This window comes from Parasteatoda tepidariorum, chromosome 7, assembly GCF_982258835.1.
Source record: "Parasteatoda tepidariorum strain Cologne lab strain chromosome 7, Ptep-v5.0, whole genome shotgun sequence".
NCBI lineage: Eukaryota > Metazoa > Arthropoda > Arachnida > Araneae > Theridiidae > Parasteatoda > Parasteatoda tepidariorum.
Genome location: NC_141761.1, coordinates 65,579,180 through 65,598,457, shown reverse-complemented (window position 1 = coordinate 65,598,457; position 19,278 = coordinate 65,579,180). Strand labels below are relative to the sequence as shown.

At 30.4% G+C, this 19,278-nt stretch overlaps 1 long non-coding RNA gene across 8 annotated transcripts in view; it reads left to right on the top strand.

Annotated features, from left to right (window-relative positions):
• The window catches only part of LOC107452284 (uncharacterized), a 33,065-nt gene extending 17,794 nt beyond the window's left edge, over nt 1-15,271 (top strand). For 5 of the 8 annotated variants that reach the window (XR_015435552.1, XR_015435553.1, XR_015435554.1 and 2 more), the window contains 4 exons: nt 4,557-5,244; nt 5,296-7,029; nt 11,872-11,952; nt 15,129-15,271. This is a non-coding gene — a long non-coding RNA (uncharacterized LOC107452284). Of the gene's footprint in view, nt 1-4,556; nt 7,030-11,871; nt 11,953-15,128 lie in introns of all 8 variants that reach the window. The other 3 variants (XR_015435549.1, XR_015435551.1, XR_015435550.1) reach the window with 1 other exon arrangement.
• Nucleotides 15,272-19,278: the final 4,007 nt, after the last annotated feature.

Here is a 19,278-nt window from a genome sequence, read left to right as displayed (position 1 = left end):
TTTTTCACCAACGATTTGTACTTTGATGCCTTCCTTAGTGTGACACCTTGAAAAGGCAATGTATAACTGACCATGTCCAATGATTGGTTTATTTTGATCAATGTAAAGACAAGTTTTGTCAAAAGTTTTACCCTGTGACTTATTAATGGTCACGGCAAAAGCTACTCTTGTCGGAAACTGTGTATGATATAAAACAAAAGGCAAGTCTTTACTTCCTCTTGTATTTAAAATAATTCTTTGGATAACTACAGAATTACCCTTTTTATCATCCATCATAACTGTACATAAAGAGTGTTTTTCGTCACCTTTTGGACAATTTGGTTATGTAACTTAGTTCCATTACATTACCCATCAGCAAAACAAATGTTCCAGACAAGCAATGAACTTAAGCTTGACTTTATGTAAAGGTAAACGTAAACCTGTAACAGTAATTCTTGCCAAATACTCCGGCTGAAAATGAAGCGCTATGCTTTCTTTCTCTTGGGATTTTTTGAAGGATCAAATCGTTTAAAGCATTTACTTGCTCATTTAATGGGACTAAAACAGCACAACTTGATAATGATGAAATCTGTAATTTATTCCCCGAATGTATCTTCAATTATGTTTTGTGACAGGATTTTAGTGAAATTTCTGATAAATCATTTTCCCTAAATCCTATTGAAATGAACCACTTTCCAAAATCTACAGAATCAGCACTCATATATCTTGATAGACAGAAGCTTCTCACATGACACCAGCATGTGGTACATTTAATTATACCATGCTCCAACTGATGTCTTCCAGCTTGCTTTAGAACTGGCAACACTAGATAGAAGTCCCCCACCAAATGAAATGCATAATTCTCCAAATGCACTATCATAATTCATTAGATCTTTCAGAGTGTAGAGGGGAGATTGTATCTTTGTTGATCCTTTACAAATGTTTGGTGGAATTATTGTTTGATATCTTCATTAGAATGTTCTGTCATAAAGTGTTCTATAAGCTTGGGCATATGGATTTCTTTCCATTATATTGTGAATAAGACGCAAAAAGCTTTAATACATTTATCTGAAATTCTACTCGACAATGCCGGGTCATTGTCCTGATTTGAGTAAATTTGTAATTTTCATTATAAGGCGATATCGAGCTTGTTGTCGCAGTAACGTTGACATCACCTTTAAAAGCAAGACAACTGATTCCTTCAAATGAAGTTTCTTCAGATGGGCAAAAAGCAGTCACTGCAAATGCAGAGTTGTATAATCGAACATTTTGTCTAAAGTTAATTGCATCAGAATGGCTGCCAAGTAAAAGATGGTAAAAAAATGGCCAAGTAAAATATTTCTGGATGTTCAAGATTAGTGAGTAGTTATTGTAGTAGTATATTAGTATTGTAAATTAGTAGTTATTGTCTGATAAGGACTTACCGAGGTAGGCGTTTTCATTTGATCGTCTTGGCCCTTCAACGTTTCTTTGCCGGACATTCTACTGTGGCATATCCCCAAAGATATTCACGGCGATCCATTTCATATAACAAAGTTTTGAGTGTTTCAAAGTAAATTTTGTTCAATATATTTCACATACTCAGCACAAAATAAAAATCGCAACAAGCTTTAGCTGGTAAGTTTAGTTGTAACATTTCAGCAGGCAGCATTACTCTTTACGCACGTGTGTGCTCAATTTTCATTGACTGAAGTTGTTTTTTTTCCCTCAAGTGTGCTCAAAGCAGTTTCATTTACCATTTTTCTTCCCTGTTTCAGACAGTAGATAGAGCTTAATAATTCAGAAGTTTATTCAGTATTTAAAACTTTGCTGTTCTCTAATAACATGAAATGTTTCATTCATCTGATCTTTTGTAAAGTTGAGCTGCCTTTTTTAAGGTGTTATATTTTTTAAAATAAGCAGGATTTTCTTTGTGGAAACAAATAAATGGTATTAAAATATTACCTGCTAACTTGTACATTTTTGACATACAATCTACGGTGTATAACCAGATTGAATGGTCAATCAGTAAAATCGTACAGTTGTGTAATTTTTTTATGGTCTTTAGTTTTTTTTAGAAGAAAACTAACAGCATGCTTATTTGAGTCGTGTATTTAAAAATTTACAAAATTTTAAATTCCAGTTATGAGCTAAGTTATCAGGCAAACAAAATTTAGATCCATGGAGGTAGATGTGTTTGGTGTGATTGAATTGATATTGAATACCTTAAATATAAAATGGTGAATACGAGCAATCAAATTGCTCTTGTAAACAAAGTAATCTGCAAAAATCTTTAAAAAAAATTTCAGTCAGTGGAAACTAAAAAATGTGAACTGAAAATCTTTGTTCAGACCTTGATTCAACTAGAGTAATCTGGGACTCATACTGTAAATTTGCCAATTTGCTGTGTTAGTAAAAAGTTAAGTATTAATCGTTTAGCATATTCCACAGTAATAATAATATCTATTATATTATATATCAGTTACTGTCAGAATCTGATTTTAGTACTAGATAAGCCATCAAGACTGTTTTGATTATTGGTATTTGATTTGATTGCCTTACAAAGTGTCTATCTCCCTTTTAATAATTTACAATAATTTTAATAAGTATAGGTAAAATAAGTAATTTATATTTTAAATTGTACAATTTTAATTGAGGGACCATCCACTAATTGCATAATTTTTTTAAAGAAATTTATTGTACTAAATTACTTTTTTTTCTTATTACTTTTATTATTCATTTTAAGATTTTTAGTTAAATTATTTTATGAAACTGTTAAATTAATTTATAATAAAACTCAATAATATTTTAAGGCTTTTCACTATTTCAATATTTTGCAAATGCAGTAAAAAAAAAAAAATTATGTTATTCAGATTTGTCATTCCAAAAAAAATAAAAAGAAATTTTAATTCTATTAATAATTTTATTTAATAAAACATGAAATAAAAAAAATTCGATATTCTCAGGTTTGTTAAATATAATGAATCTAGGACCATGTAATGATACAATAGGGGCCAGTTTCAATGAAATATAATAGGGGCCATTCACTTACTTATATTTATATTATGAGTTTATTAAGATTTTCTTAGTTTGCTTAATTCTTTACATACCTTTATAAATTCAGTATGATTAATAATATTATCTTGTTAATGTTTTTTTTAATATACTTTTTTAAAATAACTTTTATTTGAATCTAAAAATGCACCAGATAGCTTTTTAAATTATAGCTTAAATAATTATAGTTTTAAATTAAAATTAATTTTTTTCACATAATTAAAACTGAATTTTAATAATGGAATGAACAACTTAATATTGACTATATTTAAAATTTTGCATAAATTGAAAAAAAATATGTTCAAAGCGCCAGGAAAAAAATTTTAAAAACGGACTACTCTGAATAATTTTTAATCAAATGATCGGATCTCCTCGTTTTATAACTCAAATTTTATGGTTCAAATGGGTGACTACAATTATGCTGTTTAATTAGAACAAACGTTATTTTAAGTTACGAATTAAGACAAAACTTACTTTTGCCGAATAAATATAACCTTTTTTTTCCAACGGATTTCTGACACAAAACGTGTGGGAAAAAGCCCCAAATTTGGATATATGATCCTCATAGTTTTGTCTAGAGAGCAATCATAAGTTTGGACACAATAATGTTTTGTTAAGTTCACTTTTTGAGTATTCTACCATATTGTGATAACGTCTTAACCGAATTGAAGAGAAAGGGTTTTTAATTGTAAGGTATACGATTTCTTACATCATTTTATGGAATTGAATTATAGTTGAAAATTTGAATAAAATCAGTCAAATAGTTCCTGAGAAATCGAATTTCAAATGCATGACTTTTTAAAATTTGAATTTTCAGAAAATATTTGACCGATTTGACTCAAATTTTGTATTTTGGCAATATTTAAATGACATTCTTTTGTTAACAAACACTATTTCACACTGTTTACAAACACATAAACTATTTTGAGTTCATCTGAAAAATTTCGTCATTGCAACGATAAAAAGGTAAATTTCTACAAGATCTAAGTATCAATTGAAAACTGTTCTACAAGCCCAAATACACAACATGCTAATGAAAATAATCCTCTCACTTATTATAAACTAACACCTAGTTCTCATTTGAAAGAAATGTCATGCATTTCAAGAGCATTTCTTTTCGTTTCATATGTATATAATCCTAAACCATGTGCATGTGATTTTTATATGTCTGTCTCTCATTTCGAGTAGACATGTATCATATATCTTATGGACGTAAAATGCCATCCTGTGCCAAAAATTATGGTTTTTAAAATTTTCTAGAACACGGTCACAAACGGGGTTGAATGGGCAAGCACTTTGGCATACTGATGTGTCAAACGCAATGTAAGAGGCGCGCAACAGCTTTTTTAGCCTGCCATTTTGGTAAGAAGTATTTGGTCTGCAATTTGAAGCTTCAGTCGCGTCATTTCTTACATTTAAGTATTTATTTATTTTTTGATAACTTTATGTATATTATTGCCTTTTTAATAATATGTGCCATATTTAATTTTTAATGATAATAAGCCTTAAAATGCTTATTTCAGTAATTATATTTTATCTTATAGGTTGTATAAAAACTTCTAACAAAATATGGATCGAAGTAACAAAAAAAGAATTGCACGTATAGGGCATATTACTTCAAAAGACAAGATTAATCCAATGAATTGCCTTGTGGCTGATATTATGAGAAAAATGGATGCTAGTGTGACGGATTCAGAATGCTTTAAAACTTTTGGTTCTTCAACTTACAGAACGGAAACAGATCAAAGTAATCTTCAAATACCTTCTGCTATCTCCACTCATCCGAACATAGCACCGCAGCAACAAAAGAAATTCCTGCCTACCAAACGTCATCCTCTCATGGAAAAAGCTCAAAAGAGCAAAAACTATATAAAACATAATCGGAGTATTCCTAAGCCAAGGGCTCATCTTGGTGGGTTAGAGGATCCAGTCCAAAGTAAAAGAAAAATTGATGTCAAAAGAAACTTCTCTTCCACCCATTTGGAGGAAAAGAGGAAACCAAGTGGTATATCTACTAAAAGTCAGCACAGCAAATCAAACAATACTAACATTGCCCATTCCAATAAAAGAGTTAGTGGTATAAGCTCTAAATCGCCAATTCTAAGTTCAGATTCTGAACTTGAGTCTTTCACTCAGGCTCAAAAGCTTGACACAGATTCTGAATTTGAGTCATTCATTCAGGCTCAAAAACTTGACACAGATTCTGAATCTGAATTTGAGTCATTCATTCAGGCTCAAAAACTTGACACAGATTCTGAATCTGAATTTGAGTCATTCATTCAGGCTCAAAAACTTGACACAGAGTGGGGTGAACAAAATTCCACAAAAACTAAGAAGAAAAGCAAACTTACAAATGATGGTAGAAAACGCAAAAAATTAAGTAAAAAGAAGTATACTAAAAATAAAAGAATGAAGTCTGTAGAACTTGAAAATGAAGATAATAATTCACTTCCTTCCCCTAGTATATCTAGTAAAATTACAACTACAAATAGGCTGACGTTACCAGAAACAAGTGATAGTTCAGTATATTCTGCTGATGAAAGTAAATCAACTAACAGCCTCTTCGAAGCAGAAAAGACTTCATCTGTACCTTCTTTTGAAAAAGAGAATAGAATCGAGTCATGTAGACAAATCGATACGGATAGTTCTATGTGCACTGTTCGAATTGAAAGAAACCCACTTTTAGATGAAGTGTTTGAATTGCATCCTCCATTAAAAGACATTAAAAATTATGAGTTCTCTTCACAGCCCGAAGAAAGTAAAAAAATAGATTTGACTGAATGTACAGAAAAAACTGCAGTAGAATCTGATGATGATTGTTTGATTGTGTGTGAATTACCAAACTCTAATAATCATTTTGATATTTGTGCTACTGAAGGAGTTAACACAGTATCAGATATACAAATTTTAAATGTAATTTCAATGGGACAAAATGAAAAAGCTATAGATATGAATGAGGAAAATACAGATTCAGCAACTCAGAGTACCTCTCTTGGTGAAAATTCACGTGGAGATAACTTGGAAAGTTCAAAGGGGGTTATTGATCAAGGGTCAAATTTCTCTACTCTTACGGACGAAACTTTCATTACTGAATTGAATGATACAAATTTTTCTGCAAATATAACTGAGGATAGATTCCAGGTCGTTACTGATTGCAATAGTAATGAAAAATCCTGTCCACCCGTGTCTTCAAACATATTGGATGCTTTCAACAAAATAGACTTAAAACAAGTTTTGTTGCTTGCAAGCAATGCTGATAACAAAAGTTCGTCTGATATAAAACTTTTTGACTCATTACCTTGTTCATCATCATGCACAGATTTGCCATCAAAGAATCCTGAAATTATAACTGAAAGTCATTGGCTGAATTTAAAGAAAGCTGTTAACATGAATAACTGTTCCACCAATGAACTATTACCTGCCGTTGTAGAACAATTGAAAGATGGCCGAGTGGATTTCAATCATTTAAGATCTGAAAACATCACAAAATGTATAGATAATGTGAGGGCACCTTCAAAAGAACCTGCCATTGTTTCAGACTGTAACATATCTGCAGCATCTCTAAAGGAGATCATTACAGTTGCTGAGCAGCTTACAAGAGCACGTGGGAGAAACATTCTTCCAGATAAAGATACTCGTGGGTTTCAATTGAAAACAGACTCTTATGAAGGTCCTTGTGATGAACTTGATGATTTTGTGACAGCTAGCATCCGAGAATTCTGGCCGAAGGAAAGTCCCCAGAATAGCTCAAAATTACTTCATATCTACAGTCAAGTTTTACAAGAGTATAATAAAATAAAAAATTCTGAAAAATCCATAACATACAGTTTGAAGATATTACAAGAATCTAAAGAAGCAAAAAAGAAACACCTAGAAACTGTGTTAAAACATCTAATGAAATGTGATCCATGCTTTTACACAACTGCTAAGAGCAGCCAGGACACTGTTGTTTACAATGACGAGACGAGTTCGGTAAAAAATACAGAAACTGAGGATATTTCATCTTATCAAATAAAGGTAAGTTCGTTTTCTCTTGTTTGATCAACCTGTTTTGTATCCATATACTGTTAAATTATTCCGCTAAGAGGAGAAGAAAATACAATAGGAGTCCTGCCTGCCTATTGTATCAGAATTTTCCTGTCTTGCCGTAAACGTTTCTCAAGCAAAGTAAGTTTCTTTTTCTAAATTATTTCTTCTATTTAGTTATATAATTGAAATAGAAACTAAAGATAAGGAATATTTCAACTTAAACACTGGGTTAACCTTTTTCTTCATATCTTGAACTAATTACAGGGTATCTGTGCACCTGGAAAGTCAGAATTTTTGGGGATAAATACTGAAGATTGGCAGAAGCTCCCAGTTCCTCCAATAATGTCACACTATTTAAAAATGCCGCGTCGAAATTTTTATTCATATGCAGGACCTGATCTAGAAATGTGGGAACCGTAGGTCAGCGGTCCGCTGGTTTTATATATACAGGGTTGCTACGCTACCTGGAAGTTAGGGAATTTGGAAATTGTCTTTAAAAACGGAATTTGACATGTTTGAGCCAAAATAACGTTTAATACGTTGTTACGACATGAGAATTTCGAATTTGAGCCATAGTTTTTTCGACGCGTTCGATTTGGGACAATTCCATCATAATTTTACGTCGTTAGTTGATAGTTTATCATCAGTTATTTACCATTTTTTCGGCTCCTTTAACATGGTTCTTCTATTTTTCAATTTGATGTTACTACTAAGTTCGCATTTCGATTTTGAAGTATAAATTTTTGCCGCGTTCAGTTTGTGATCCAGTGTAATTCACATTGTTTGATGGCAGTTTTTCTCCGAAGTTATTATTCATTTTTTTTTGTTTGTTTGTTTCTTTAGATGTGATTTTTCAAATTCAGGTATTACTAATATGATATTACGACGTGTGAATTTCAATTTCCAGTTACCACTTTCTAACGTGTAACTCAGATATTATTAACACTATAATACGCTACGCAAATTTTGAATTCGAATTTAAACGTGTTCGATTCGTGATGATGCTGTCGTAAAATCACGTAGTCTCCAATCGTTTTTCTGAGAATCCGCTGCTTAACAATTTTGTGCGATTATTTTTATTATGTGGAATTTCTTGAAAAGACCGTTTTTACGGGTTTGCGTTTGGTGACGGGACCGTCGTTACAAATTAGAATTTTGTGAATGGGACATTTTTTAGAATTTGAGAGTTGTGTTGAGTCCCCACGTACGATCCTTGATTTCTCTTCCAAATTTCTGCCTATTTTTTACAATAAATGACAAATATATTGCATTTTTTTAATTCCTTTATTTTCATCTCAAGTTGTTACAAAATTTGCTCATGCGCTTAAAGCTGTTTGTTTTAGATTTTTGTTTTTTAAAAGCCCAGGTGCGTTTTTCATTAGTTGACTTAAGTTTTCTTTTTTCAAAATGAGATATATTTTCTTTACCATGTCGATGTTCACCACGAATTATGCGAAAAGCTTGATTTTCACTTTGTTCTATTTAACGTTTTCACTACTCACTTAACCACAATCCATTTCGGCTTACCGTCAGTGCGTAGTGTATTAAAGCGCCAATCATTTTACATATTTGATAAAATACGTGCGGGTTCGCAGGTGCGTATATACTGAGCTGGATTCAGTGGGAAGGATTCTTGCTTTCTCACGTTCAACTCTGCTGCATTTTGCAAGATATTCTCAATTTCAGGCTTCATTTTCCCCCGTCTGAATTTGAACTAAAATCTTTCAAATTTTCGCTGATCACGGGACCAACTAAATATTGCCAAATTTTAATAGCAAAAGAAAATTTTATTTCTCGTTAATTTCATCGTTGGTGAAACTTCTTCGTCAATGGCAAGCTAATGGCCTTCTTGCGCTATTCTATTCATAGATCAGTACCATAATCTTTGAATTTACTTGAGGACCATTCAGTAAGTACATATTTTCATGTAGGTAGGTAATCAGAGCAGTCAACAATCACAATGCTTCATCATATCAAAATTTCCATGTCCCTTTTATTCATTTAATTTAATAAATATAAGAATTGAGAATTTTTACATGAGGTTCCAGCCACTAATTGCTTTTTTACTATTTCATTTTACTTATGACTTTTTAATATTGTATTGTTACTTTTAAAAATTTCAGTGCTCTTAATTTGTTTTAGGAAAGAAACTTAATAATTAGAGGAAAGATTTTTTTTAAAAAAAAAGTATGAAGTGAGGAACTTTCAATATTTTAAATGCACCAAAAATCCTATGTTATTCAGATTTATCATTCCAAAATACTTTAATTCATCTCTCGATGATTTGATTTAAGAACAATTTAAATGAAAAAGTCGGTTATCTCTGATTTGTTAAATATTATGAGTGTAGGGTAATTTACTTTTATATTATGCTTATTTCATATGATAATTTACTTTTGACAGAAAAGTTAAGCTTCACTACTCATTGTATTTACATTTCAATATTATTTAAATATTTTTTAATCATTTCATTAAAAAAATACTGAACCAAATAATGACTTTTAATAAAGTTATTAGGTGCCATTCGCTAATTTATATTTGTAATATAAATTTATTAAAGCTTCCTTTATCTGCTTAATTCTTCGCATATTTTTATAAATTTGGTATGATCAATAATATTAATCTTATTAATGTTTAGTTGAATATGCTATTGTAAATAACATTTAATTAAATTTTTAAAAATGCGCTGTTTAACCTTTTTAAACAATAATCTTATTAAAACTCTCTGAATTATGTTTATATATGTAATTTATTATTTATTTTGTAATTGAGAGTAAAATAAATTTCGCTTTTTTTTACTTAGTTTTCTTTTGTGTAATTTTCTCTATAACATATACTCTGTCTGCGAGATTCGAAGATTATAAAGCTTACATTTTGGATAATTTTACTTTTGATTGGGTTTAATCCCAATTTATTTTAATCTTAAGTTTTGGAATACTTTTGCTCCAGGCTTATATATTAGTTTATTTGTTATATGATTTAGTACTTTTGAAAATATTTGTGAACTAGGATCTGTGATGTGCAAAAATATTAATAACAAAATAGCATTTATTTTTATTATCAAATCTGGAAGAAGCTCAGATATATTAAGTTAACTTTTTATTTTATTTGTATTATATATTAATAGAGTGCAAGTATTTATTTTTTAATTTACCTTATTCGAGATATATACTTTTTTTCTTTTAAAATTTGTCTTGTTCGTTCTTGCATCTTTCACTTCATGCAGGTACGAAGTATGGAATTAAATTAAACAGAATTATAAAATTGAACAAAGAATTTTCGTCAGAAATGTCTGCTATTGACTTCCAAATTGCAGAATTAAAATAGAAATATTTGTAATAATAAATTAAAATATAAATATATTCTTCTCTGTTATATGTTATGTTTCTTTTGTCTCTGCAACTATTTTTCTACTGTATTGTCGTGTATATTTTTTAATTGAAATACTGTACAATATACTGCATAAATTATTAACATTAATTTTTTTTTTTTTGTTGACTGTATATTTTGACCACAGCACTGTCAGTTCATACTGTGATATTACACGGAAATTCTTTAAAAATATGTCAGGAACTTTTGTTAATCTATTTAAGTAGCACTCCTGTATGTAGCTATGTCAAATTATATTTGTTATATTGAAGAGAAAAATTAATTCAACTGCAATGGTTAGAGCTTGAGATATATAAATTTTAATAAACCTAAATTTAAAAATTTTTTATTTTGTTTAATCTTTGAAATAATTTTATTTCGATTTATTAAAGGCTTAGTTTATAGTAATCTGATGTTGCGTGGAATAATCCTGTTACTTTGTTTCTTTGAAACCTGTAGAATTGGTCTTTTAAAAGAAATAATTAAATATTTTTAAATCCATGTTCTAATCTGTTGTATAACTTACCTACAAATACTGAGTTTTCTATCATGTTTTATGGTTAGTACTTTTTATTGCTTTTGTTTATATTGATGCAAAGCGTTGCTCAGTTAAAACAATATCGTTTTTAAGAAAGCTAGACTTGTTCAGATCTTTCGACGTAATCAAGTATCTACTCGTGTAAGTCATAGAAAGTGTTTGGTAAAAGTCATGGATTTAAAAACTCCAGATTTAACAGATGCCTTGCAAAAATCGAAATAATTATCCAATATTTGAGTATACCTCGATTTCCAAGAATCAATTTTAAAAAAAACTACAAAATTCTCGCGAAGCTCTGCAAATGTGAAATTTGATGTTAGAAACGTGTGCTAAATTCCTATAACGAAACAAAACCTTTATTTCTCCCAATAAAGTTTCGAAATGTCTGGCTTCAGCTGAGAATACTCATTAGCCGTGGCGAAAAAAATTTAAATTTGATATTATAAAAGGTAATTTCCAAATAAATTTACTCCATATTTCATTTACGTTAAATCTAGTATTCTCATTATTGTAAAATATTATATTAATAAAACATGTGTATTTAAGGTTTACTGATGTATATAAGATTTAAATATTTTATTAATATAGAGTTCTATACTTTTTTTAATTATAAACATTTTTTGTAATAATTTTGTCAATTTAAATAAGTCAAGTTATTTGGAGCATTTACAACAGAAATTGTATCAAATTGATACCACCCCAAAATTGCTAAAAAGAAGCAGTAACTTTCTCGGGACGGCAATTAATGTACAGTCTGTTGCCGCTAAATATGTTCAGTTTACTGTTATTAATAGCTAGAATGAAGTCAAGTTTATCACCGCTTTTAAATATACTGTAGAAAAGAAAATAGAATATGCTTTGCTAACTGCATCTCTTGTAATGTAAGAAAATTGACATGTAGTAAAGATATTATCTTTTTTCAGAGCTGTGTCAATTGTGGATCAAAGGCAACTATACTATGTGATAATTGCAAAAAAGTTTACTTTTGTTCAACAGAATGCGGGGTAAGTTGTACGTTAAATTTCATCAGTTACTAACCTGTTATTACCTGTATGTTGTTTACCTGTTATTTTGAATTATAACACTTACCTGAGGTACTGTTTCCCTCTATGTGCATAGTGCAATGAGAAAAACCAGTCATGCATTTAATACGTTATTTTATTTCAATTACGGTAGCAAAGTAACTAGATACCCTGTACAATATCGAAAACTAATTATAAAATCTTAATTTCACACACATGGGAAGTTTTATCAAATATATAAATAAGCTGTGTGATTCACTGGAAGAAATGTATTTGAATAGTATCTGCGTATTATTGTGAATTAAGTTCGGAATTATGTTGACCTAATTAGCATAATATTCAGATTATAAAAATATGTAGTCAATGATAAATAGCCAAAATATTCTGAATAAATCAATACAATTTGTACGATTGAAAACTTTTGTTTTGTACATTGTATCCCGAGATCTCTGGAGACCGACCGATGGAATCTAATTACTTTATACATGGCTGATGGTGATACAATCAACTCCAGTAGGTCTTGGTTACAATTGCAAAACAAAAGCTACGTTTCATCTAAGACTTATTTAATTTAAATTGTGCAATCTTTTTTTGGCAGAAAACTTTTTTTTAACGATACAGTTATACTAAATAACCCCTACAGAAAACTGAATGATAAGCTCCGCTAATTCTTGAATTTTTCACATATTAAGCTTGCAACCAAGAAAGAACATACATGGACTCTATTCCCGAACCGTGAATTCGTTTGTCAATCATATGTTACTTAATCAGTCTGACTCGCTAAAAATCCACTGAAACAATGACCTCTTAATGACTGAGATATAACTGCTGTTTTGGCTCATAACACGTTGCTAGTGTGGTACCTTTCGGTTGAAAGAATTATATCTGAAGTTCCATTATTTAGTCATATTTTGAATAGGCAAAAAGGCTCAGCATAGGAAATCGAATAAAGTCACACCTCACTCTCTCTAAAATGAAATGAAAACCTAATGAAATATTTCACTGGTTTCGATAGCTTGACTCCTCTGAATGTGCATTGTTATTTTTAGAAGGGAATCCATCGCAATGTAAAACTCTTCTATACAATGTACAGTGCAGATCAATTGTTAAAAATAATATCGTGACAGACGACAAGTTCTTGAATTTTACCGACGGAAACGTATAATCTGTGCTCTCAAAAAATTTATAAAATTTAATGTGTTTATATTTCTATCAAATCAACTGGTGGAAGCTACGTAATTACGTAAAAGAGACAAGTCAATATACAGAATACAATTTCGTATAGGAAAGGAAAATTTGGTAGAAATGTTAAGCGCCAAATCGTGAAATAAAATTACAGTCAATATTCAAATTATTTAATATAGTGAGCGAGAAACAGCTATTTTGCATTCGAAGTTTTCTATGAACTTGATAATAAATTTGATGGCCATTTACCTAAGAAACTGCTTTCCTTTTATTCATTAAATATTTTTGATCTGTGCAAAGGTAAAATTTTCTTCAATCCTTTGAAAATTATTAGTGAAAGGTATTCGCAGTTGACCCCATTAGTTGTCCGGAATATCCTACTCACTGTTGGACTATGCAGGTAATTTGTATAAGTCTTTGTTAACTCATTTGAGTGAACCTCACTTATTACCCTTTTCAGATCTTTTCGAACTCCTTTTAAGCAGACACCTATTCCACAAATTTTACCCTAGTCCATTAGCAACCAACTAAAGTCAAATTTCTGGTACATTTGATATCGAATCTAAGTTTCAAATTGCCTTCCTCTGTAAAAAAATGTTTACATTCTGCTTGTTGTATTGAAAATTTGGAAACGTTTCGTCTTAAGTTAGATTCATTGTCTTTTTCAACTGTTCATAGATTTGCAAGGTATTGAAACGTATGCCCCATTCATGTTAGTGTTTACTAGTCTTAAAGATCTCACCCCTTTAGATGACCTTTCCTACTGCTGCGACGTCAAAAGTTGTTCGGATTGTTTTGTGACAGCGATTAAATTCGGTCTTAAGCGTAGTATAACTTTTGGTGATTGTACAAAATTTCCACATTATTAAGCAATGAGTCTTGTCCGATATAGAACTGGAACTGCTCACCGAATTTTCTTGAAAAGGACAAAATCTACGCTAACACTTTTCATTTTGCTTCTTACAAATTGTTATTCACGGCTAATGTGACACTGCCATTCAGCCGAATCCGATTGTAACATCGTAAGACATAATCTAGTGAACTGAAAGTCACTTGAACAACCGTTAAAATGAAACTCACTTTGTTTCGAGTTAAAAACATATTCACGTCAGGTAGCCTAACAATTGATTCACTATACAGCAATAGGGAGTGGTACAACAAACCGTTTCTTGCACTATCCGTCTTTTGAAAAAAAATTCATTGCTTAAAATGTGTGTGCTATTTCTTTTCTGAAAAGAAATCTGTTGAATCTATACTGAAAATTATTATAAAAAAATTTTAACAATACAATATTTCAGAATAAGGGAGAATATGGTTAAAATAATTGAAAAATCTCACTACCAATATGACATTTAACGGAGATTAAGCACAAAATAAAAATCTGAAAGTCCGCGTGTGATGTACACGTCTATAGGGGCCGTTCAAAAAGTACGTACACAAAAATGGAGAAATTTTAAACCCCTCCCCCCTTCGTACATTACTGTACATAAGATCTTACTCCCCCCTTAGAGTACGTACATTTTATCAGTCTACCCCCCTTTTTCATAAAAATTAAAATAATTATGTTTTAAATAAAATTAAATATTTAATTAAGGAGTGTGTAGGATGAAGTCAAATTTAAATTTGGTGTATGTTTATAAAGTACGTACTTTGTATAATACCACCCCCCCTCGCCATTGTACAAAACCGTACATAATAGCAAATCCCCTCCCCCCTTCGGGATGTACGTACTTTTTGAACGGCCCTTATATACAACTTTCGGAGGGTAATGCTTTTCAATTAACGAAAACATTTTTTGCTACACCCTAGTGCTAAGTTCTATTAATCCTGATATACGGTTTTTACAGCAATAATTATATACCACGATATGATCCTGCGTATATTTACAGGTATAGAATGATTATATTGTCATATGCTCATATAATATAATTTGCACTGATACAGCTTATGCAAGTCTTGCTTTCTCTCTATAGGTATTCTATTGGGAAAACGGACACTACAAAACATGTGAAGGACTCAAAGAATGAAGATAAAGGAAAATCCTTAAAGAATTGCATATAATTAATTCAGGAAGTTATTTGTTTGATTTTGTGATTAAAGTTTCTATTATCTTGTTGACAGATCTTACTTCTTATGTTGCATGTGACACCATTTATAAAAACTACATGATGCAAGTAAATGATACCTTAACATCAAAATAAACTTTGTGTTAAAAAATTTTCATTGTAAACGAATAGAACAATAAGTAATGAAATGCTTGCGGGTAGTATTGAGGGATTTTGAATTACTCTTTTAAAAAAAAAATTTATTGTCCATCGAGATACTGGGAGTAAAAGAAATCTTCTAATGTTGATCAGCAGAAGTTAAAATAAAATCTACTTTTAAAATGTAATTGATCCTAACGAGGAGGATGTTGGTGTATCCTCGTTTTCAGGAATCTGATTTTTTTCCTTGGCGAGTAAGGTGTAATCTTTCGATATAAACAGATTTAGTTGGAGCAGCACAATAACCCAAATGTTGTATTTGAAAGTTGTGACAGTTTTTCTTTATTGGCGATCAAAATGGGTTATAGGTGTGCGTAGAGCAAAATTCTTTCACGTGATCAATATAAAAGGAACAATTCTAATGGGTGAGTGACCATTGTTGAGCCGAAAAGAAGAGAGCTCTCTGTGAATGAATGAACAAAGATTATATAATTGGCTGATGGTATGGAGTTATATTTTAAATTAAATCATACATAGTCTTAAGGTTTTTAAAGAAGATTTTATAGAGAAATTAACCCTCGCCAATTGTTAATTCGTGGCTGGGTGATTCGTGAGTTGTATGAGTCAGTTTTAAACCCAGTTATTAATTTTATAGTCTCCAAGACCTCGGGTGTAAATTTGGTACATTAATCTGTGAGAATACACTCGAGACGATTATGAGTAATAAAATAAGACATGATTCTCACTTAAATTGTTCATAGAGAACAACGAGTTAATTTGAAAAATATCTACCGAGAGAAATTGACCTGGAAATTTCGATATCCGGTGGCTTACGAAGGGAACTTACTGAGGGTTATGAAATTTGTATAACTAGGATGAATATCGCAAGATGCGAAGAAATTTAATAGACAACATACAAGTTTTTTAAAAATATTTCAAAATCAGAATTGTTAAAATGTGAAATAAAGAGCTTTAGTTTTTTAAAGAATCGGGGAGAATAAATAGTTTGATGTTCTGGATTTTAAAAATAAATTTTTTATTTTGTTTCTATCTCAAAAGCTTCTTACTGGCTTGAAATAGTGATCCAACATCTTTAAAAAGATTCTTCCCTTTGTTACGTGTTATAATTGCATAAATGTCTACAATCGATTATTATTTTGTACTATCCACTACCTTTTTATGCTTTTCACTTTTTTCGTGGCTAGTAATAGCCTGCCTTCCCATGTTACTCAAATTGAAAGTTTGTTGCAGAGACGACAACGTGCTTTGAATGAATCTTTGCAAACTCCTTCGATCCAGTTTGACCATTGCGGATTTAAACGATGATAAGTCCATTCTAAATTAAACACAGTTTTCTTGCTCATTTTTCAAATAACAAAAAGGTAGTAATTGAAAAAAAGTAACATAAAAATCCAGCGATAAAAAAAAACGATCTTCGAACACAAAATTCACAAGCCTCCGCCGAAAAAAAAATATGTTGTACCGTGTCTACTTTCGATCACACATGCCATTTTCATAACGTGGGAAGGGGGGGACGAAGAAGAATGGAGAGGAGAAAATACACCTACCCATTCCCCAAAGATATCGTACGTAAAGTGTGACGTAACTTGAGTAAATCTTATTGGCTCTAACTACATCCACGTCAGACGTAAAGGGAGATCGATAATCTTGCACATGCACAGTAAGCGACGCGCTTCAGCATGAACGAAAATCAGCTTGACAGGTTGCAATCTATCATTTTCCAGGTTTGTCGTAGGATTTTCCCTGACTCATTTCAAAATCCCTGACAATTCCAGGTTTTCCCTGACCCGTGGGAACCCTGAGGAGCACTAAAATATCTGAAACAAAAGTAGAACACATTAAGTAAAAATATATTCGAAACATATCAAGCAAAAAATACTACGAACACTAGATGAAATTTATAAAACGAGTACCGAAAACAAATGAACTTACACGCACCGGAATCTCTCAAGAACGATTCAAAATATTTCCATAAGAAGATTGCCGGATTACAAAATATGAAAATAGAATCGAAAACAGAATTAGAAGTTAGATAGAAATTATAATCTTAAAATTAAATTTGTTTTTGGATCAATTGATGATTTAATTATGTTAAATTTTCAAGATTATACAATTTTGGTTAATGATATTTACTCCGAGAAATTAACCTTGCTTCGCAATCATGAAGTAATATTAATTTCAAATTTTTGGGTATTAAAAAGGAAGAAAATATCTGCTTTGTTGATTTATATGATAAAAGAAATGACTTTAATTTTAATATAAATAAACTAGTTACTTGAAATTCTAATGTTTCTAAAAACATTTATTTAAATATCATTTTTGAAAAAAATGAAGAGAATTAAAAGAATATGTAGTAATTAATTATCCAAAAAAATAAAAAAAAATCTTTCAGAATTTAATAAACAATGGATACTCAACTAATGTTATTAAGTTCTATATAAAATCATTGAGTTAATTGTATGTTAATATTAATAAATTTACTAAAACTTCTTTGTTAATTTACATTTTTACCATTTGCAAATTCAATTCGACCAAATCATGTTTCTCTCTATCTTTTTTAATTGAATGTAAATTTTCTAAAATCATTAAAATTGTATAATTGAATATATCTATCTTATTAATTATAAACTTTAAATCAAATCAGCCAGTATAATATAATTACCTTCTGCATATCTAGTTTCGGGCCAATCCAAAGTAGCTAACAAATCAAACACACTTCAGTAAGAGCGTGGCATAAAAGATCCCTCTATTTATGCTTCTAACTCTATTTGCGCTTCTATTTCATATTTTCTAATCTGGCAATCTCATTCTTGAAAGATTCCGGTACATGTAACTTCATTTGTTTTACCACTCACTTTATAGATTTCGTTTTGTATTTTGTTTCTTGCTGGATATGTTTTATTTCGTATATATTTTTACTTACTGTGTTCTAATTTTGTCTTAATTTTTTTTGAGTGCTCCTCATATTATTATATTGATATATTTTGCTTTGACTATAATGATACAATATTAGAAAGCATTCTTTTTTGCAAATATAATTGTGTGAGCTGATATATTTGTGTGATTTTATATCTTTTCATTATGTTGTGTTCTTTTAAAAAATATTTTATTTTAGTAATTATTTTCTTTTGATTAATCATTATTATTTTTCATATTTTCTCTATATTTTTAACTTATTTTATGAGTTCTCATATACTTGTAGCTTATGTGCTGTAAATAAAACTTATAATTTTCTTGGATTTTCTCTTTTTATTCTTTTGGTCTTTATTGTGCTATGGATGGGTGATCGTGTAAAGCTAAGGGTGGTGGCGCTAGTGGTAAAATTGCTCTTTCAAGACTTCCGGGTTACTGCTTCCGATATATTTTTACGCCGCAGTTAGAAAAAACGCGCCATCATATTATTGCATCATATCTTTTGCAGTATTTCACATGTACCGAGTTCTTTCTTTCAGCCTTTAAACTTCAGCATTATCATATTAATATTATAATCATTAGAATATTTTATAATTAGGCTAACTTAAAAAGATATTTTTGGCGACATTTTATTCAAATGTAGTCAAATAAGGGATAAAATACAAAACATGGCAAACCTTAACAATTATTCACAATGAGATATTAACTTTCTAAAAATTATTTTGGCCTTACGACCTCTGAGAATCAATACATTTCTGAAAGCTCTTATGAATGGTACAATTATGTTTAGATTTGAACCCAAATTACAATAACAAAACTGCATAGAATATTAGGCTTGTTCACACATCGCCTCGTAATCATAATACACTGGTTATCATAAATTAAGGAAAAATCACAAAAATAGCGATAACTCTTTCAAAAGTAAGCCAAACCGTGCAAAATTTGCATATGTTGTCCACTAAGAGTAGCTGAGTAAAATTGCAAT